The following is a 5913-nucleotide window of genomic DNA, read 5'->3' on the forward strand; positions in this document are numbered from 1 at the left end:
TCTACGTAACATCCATGACGCGTGTACTATGTGTCGGGGTGTGACAGATTGGTATCAGAGCCCTGGTTATAGAGAATTAGGTAGATTTGCCTAGACTATAACCTAAGAACCTCATGTAGCATACATAATAGGTATTATGTGTGTATCCTATCTGTGTAATCTTTATGTGGTAATCAAGCTTGCTATTTGTGGAAATTAGTAGACATGATTGGATACCTGGAGAAACGTTTTATGTTGGGAAATCATGATTGCGTATACTTAGTACCATGCTACTTAGCCACATAGGAGTCAAGGATACATATTCTTATTGTGGTGAGTTCGTACTAGTGCTTGTGCCATTTGCGATTGTGACTAAATCTTGAGCATGAGATGTTGGAGATTGTTGGTTATTATTATTATTATGTCCCCAGCGAAATGAAAAGTTTCTAGCGACAAAGTATGGCGATATATCATCATAGAAAAGCCTGATCAACTTTTTGCGTGTGGTATATGTGCCTATGGAGTTGTTAGCAACATTGATCGTACCCTGATGGTAATAGTGTGGTAGGTACCCTGGTATGATCAATGGGTGTTGAATGGGTGGAGGGTTAGCCGCTGGTACACCCTGTATACATACCTTGCCAATACCATGAAAGCATATCAGAACTGAGTCCCGACCTTGCATTAGATGTACTAGGGGTGTGGAGGGTTAACCACTGGTACACCCTGTATACATACACCACTAGTGCCTCAGATGTAGGTGTTAGATTCGGATCACACTTTAGCTGTCAAAACTTGATCGATGCATTTAATTTACATATGTGGAGGGTTAGCCGCTGGTATACCCTGTATACATACATGGATGGCGGGTTGGATGTAGAGGTCAGATTTGACTTGCTTGTTTATTGTGATTAATGAAATTTTTAATTTGGATATTACTTTGTACTGCATGATTGACTTTGATGATATTGTTTAACTACCATTGTGATACTTGACTTCATGAGCTTGCGTATTTATTATGAATGCATGAATGACTAGAATTGTAAGAAGCTAATACGAGTGAGAATCTAGAGTGCGCGTATGGTAAGAAATCGTTAGAAGTGTACGATGCTTGAACAATTACAGCACGCAAGATACATAGACATTCTACTAGTCTTCTATCTTAACGTTGGAATCGTGCGCCCCTATATAGAATTCACGGCTAGAATAAAAAGCAATGCTAAGGAAGAAAGCCAATGTAACCAAAGAAATTGAATCAGATGTAGCGGTCCAAAGGTAGAGGTAGAGACATTGAGGAGACTGGCGAGAGCAACAAAATCACTTAAGTCAGAAGATGGTTTCAATGATGACACGAACATTCCTGGTACGGATGTCGATCCTTAAGGAACAAGTTCAACTGCGATGAGCAACAACACTGGAACCAATAGATGCTAGAAAGTTGTAGTAGAGTTAGAGTTCAGTCAGTCGAGAGCGTGGAGTATATGAGATAACGTTGGTTGAACTAGACAGATTGGCAACCATATTAGTGACGTCTGTACCGAAGAGGATCGAGGAGTACATTTTTGGTTAATTTCCCCAGGTCCAAGTGAAGTAATATGCTGACAACACTATCACCATTCCGAAGGCTGTAAAGGAGACTGATGTGTAAATCACGCGAAAAACTAAGCACAACGGAATTTAAAACGACTATTTTTGGTATTTTCTGATTTTATATGAAAACAAACAACAAACAATACAATAAAAGTAAAAATGATAGATAAAAAATCCACCACCAAGACTCGTAAAGGCTAAGCCACCGGAATCAAGGATAAAGGAAACACTCCAACCCACCACTATGTTTGATAAAGGTCTAGCCACTACAAACATAGATAAAGGAGTCGAAGGTTTGAGACCTCACCACTATATTTGATAAAGAACAAGTCACCGTTAGAAATAATGTTGTCACACGTTCCTCTTTTTGTCTTTATCACAACTGTCATCCACCTTCTCTTATTGGGTCCACCAGACACGTGACTTCAGAACCATTCTATTATTTGGAAACTGGAATATAAATCTGAAGCATTCATCTGGAGTGCTTCAGTGGACTTTACTGGCACGTCACGGCTTATTGTCACTAGAACTTCCTTCTACTGGAGAAGTGTTATTACTGGCGACTGGAATGGTTCAGTGAAGACTTGACTAAATTGAGCCACTACTGGTAGAATCAACATGGCTTGTTTAGATGGCATCACCAGTTCACTTTCCTTCAGTTCATTTCTATTCTCCAGTTCACTGGTGCCTACCAGTTCATTGAGCCTTGCCATTTCCGCATCAATCTCCTCCTCTGAAAAAGGACTTGTCCTCAAGTCCTCAAGGTACTCATCCTCCAGGTACAACATCAGATCACCTACATTAAAAGTACTTGAAACTGCCATGTCTCCAAGTAACTCAACTTTATAAGCGTTTTCACCAAATTTATCCAAAATTTTGAAGGGTCCTTCAGCTTTTGGCATCAACTTGTTTTTCCGTCTTGATGGAAATCTTTCTTTTCTCAGATGCACCCAAACAAGATCACCTGGAGCAAAACTGGACTGTTTTCTGGACTTGTTTGCTCTTGCCTTGTATTCTTCATTAGTCTTTTCAATTTTAGCCTTCACATGTTCATGAATTTTCTTAATTTCTTTCGCTCTGGCCTCAGCTTCAATACTTGCCTTAGGTTCAATCGAAAATGGAATCAGATCAATGGGAGTTAAAGGATTGACTCCATAACAAATTTCGAATGGTGATTTCTTAGTAGAATAATTAGGAGCTCTGTTGAAAGCAAATTCTGCATGAGCTAGTTTCAGATCCAATCTTTTAAAGTTTTCTTCACCAATGTTCTCAACAGCATACCAATGGTTCTGTTAGTAACTTCAGTTTGTCCATTAGTCTGAGGATGATGAGACGTACTGAACATCAATCTGGTACCCATCAGTCTCCATAGTGTCTTCCAGAAATAACTCAAAAACTTGACATCTCTATCTGAAACAATTGTTTTTGGAATCCCATGTAAACGAACAATTTATTTGAAAAATAAGTTTGCCACTGCTGAAGCATCATTTGTAGTATTGCAAGGAACTAAATGGGCCATTTTTGAAAATCGATCAACAACCACCATTATAGAATCTTTTCCCCTTTGGGTTCTAGGCAGTGCAACGATGAAACCCATACTAAGATCTTCCCATGGCTGACTTGGAACTGGAAAAGGAGTATACAAATCCTTTGTGAAAAGTAGCCTTTGCTTGATGACAAGTTGGGCAGCGACCGATAATATTCTGAACATCCTTCAGCAAACTTGGCCAGTAAAAGTGTTCAGTCAGAATCTCTCCAGTTTTGTTAATGCCAAAATGACCAGCTAAACCTCCTCCATGTGCTTCCCTTATCAATAAATCTCTAATAGAACCCCTTGGGATACACAACTTTCCATTTTTAAACAAGAAACCATCTTGAACAAGAAATGGTCCTTTTTGGTTAGCTTCAGTGAAACGATCAGAAAAGTCTGGATCAGCAGCATATAATTCTTTTATAAAAGAAAATCCAAGAACTCTTGCTTCCAAAATTGAGAACAATGAATATCTCCTAGATAGTGCATCAGCAACAACATTAGCTACTACAGCTTTGTGTTTAGAAACAAAAGAATAAGACTGCAAATATTCTACCCATTTTGCATGTCTAGCATTAAGCTTGTGCTGACCGTTAATGTACTTCAGTGCTTCATGGTCAGAAAATAAAACAAACTGTTTTGGCTTCAGATAATGTGACCAGTGATTGATAGCACGAATAATTGCATAAAACTCTTTGTCATAGGTGCTATATTTTAGTTTGGAGCTATTGAGCTTTTCACTAAAATAAGCAACTGGACGCCCTGCCTGCACCAAAATTGCACTAACACCTACTCCACTGGTGTCACATTCTAACTCGAACAACTGATCAAAATCTGGCAAAGATAGAACTGGAGCTGAACTGAGCTTCTCCTTCAGTGATTCGAATGTTAGTTGAGCTGACTTAGACCAGTCAAATTACCTCTCTTCAGACAATCAGTAATAGGAGCCACAACTGTAGAGAAATTCTTAATAAACCTTCTATAAAATGATGCCAGTCCATGAAAACTTCTTACTTCAGTGATAGTAGTAGGAACTGGCCATGATCTGATGGCTTCCACTTTAGAAAGATCCATGGAAATACCTTCTTTTGATACTACATAACCAAAAAATATTACACTTTCCACCATGAAATCACATTTTTCTAATTTGCCATACAACTGGTGTTTTCTCAGTAATTCAAACACACTTCTTAAATGATCAACATGTTCAGCTTTAGATTTTGAATATACCAGAATGTCATCAAAATAAACAACAACAAATTTTTCAATAAGTGGCTTGAGAATTTCATTCATTAACCTCATAAAAGTACTGGGAGCATTAGATAAACCAAAAGGCATTACTAACCATTCATAAAGGCCTCCTTTGATTTTGAAAGCAGTCTTCCATTCATCTCCATCTCTCATTCGAATCTGGTCATAGCCACTTCTAAGATCAACTTTAGAAAATACACTGGAACCATGTAATTCATCAAGTATATCATCCAATCTGGGAATGGGATATCTATACTTAATTGTTATATTATTTATGGCCCTGCTATCAACACACATTCTCATCGAACCATCTTTCTTGGGAACCAGAAGAGCTGGGACTGAACAAGGACTCATACTTGCTCTCACATACCCTTTAACAACCAACTCATCCACCTGCCTTTGCAACTCCTTTGCTTCAGTTGGTGAACATCTGTAAGCAGCTTTATTTGGGAGGACTGAACCAGGAACTAAGTCAATCTGGTGTTCAATACCTCTTACTGGCGGTAAACCTTCAGGTAGGTCTTCAGGAAAGACATCAGTGTATTCTTTCAGTAGAGACTTCAGGAGACCGGGGACTCTAGTGAACTCCTTGTCTTCAGTACGCTCAAGCACCAGTAACATCATGACTGAAGTACCTTCAGTGAGTTCTTCTTCAACTTCAGTTTGTGACATAAATAAAGACTTATTGGGTTGGTCCTTCTTATTAACTTTTAATAACTCATTGGGTTTCAGCGAAGTCAAAGTGATTATCTTACCACTTACAAATAATGAATAAGAATTCATGCGACCATTATGAAACACATAATTATCAAACCATGGTCTACCCAACAAAATATGACAAGCATCCATAGGAACAACATCACAAATAACTTTATCTTGATAAATAGATCCAATGGAAAAAGGAATAGTAACTTGTCGATTAACTTTTACCTCAGATCCTTCACTAAGCCAATGCAACTTGTAAGGGTACGGATGCTTAACTGTAGGCAATTCCAGTTTTTCTACCATATAAGTTGAAGCAGCATTAGCATAACTCCCACCGTCAATGATCAGACTACACACCTTGCTTTTAACAATACATATAGAATGGAAAATATTTTCTCTCTGGGCAGTTTCAGCTACAACTTCATCAGGATGCATTACCCTTCTTACCACTAGCATCTCTCCAACATCTGCACCTATGCATGTCGCTTTAGTTTCATCTTCATCATACACTGGTTAGTCTTCTTCAGTGTCAACATCTGATGAGCTTTCAATCTCTTTAGTAGTGAGTGCTCGCTGGTTAGGACACTGTGTCTAGAAGTGACCAAAATCATGACACTTAAAACATTTTTTTCCAACTGGCTCCTTGAATCCTCCAGTTTCGTCTTCTTTACCTCTGAAGGACTGTTGACCAGTTGTACTGGGCTTCAGAACTGGTTGACTAACTGGTTGACTAGAACTGGAAGAAGTCTTAGTAAAAAGCTTGTACTGGACCTTCTTCTTCAGATGCTTCTCAATATGGAGAGCCAATTTGCAAGCACCTTCATATGTCCAGATGGGCTGCAATTCTATCTTCTTAG

The 5913-nt window shown here is 38.7% G+C and overlaps 1 pseudogene; it reads right to left on the reverse strand.

Moving 5' to 3' along the window:
- Positions 1 to 304: 304 nt before the first annotated feature.
- LOC122610361 lies at positions 305 to 4228 on the reverse strand (annotated as a pseudogene).
- Between the last annotated feature and the right edge of the window lie 1685 nt (positions 4229 to 5913).

This window comes from Erigeron canadensis, chromosome 8, assembly GCF_010389155.1.
Source record: "Erigeron canadensis isolate Cc75 chromosome 8, C_canadensis_v1, whole genome shotgun sequence".
NCBI classification, from domain to species: Eukaryota; Viridiplantae; Streptophyta; class Magnoliopsida; order Asterales; family Asteraceae; genus Erigeron; species Erigeron canadensis.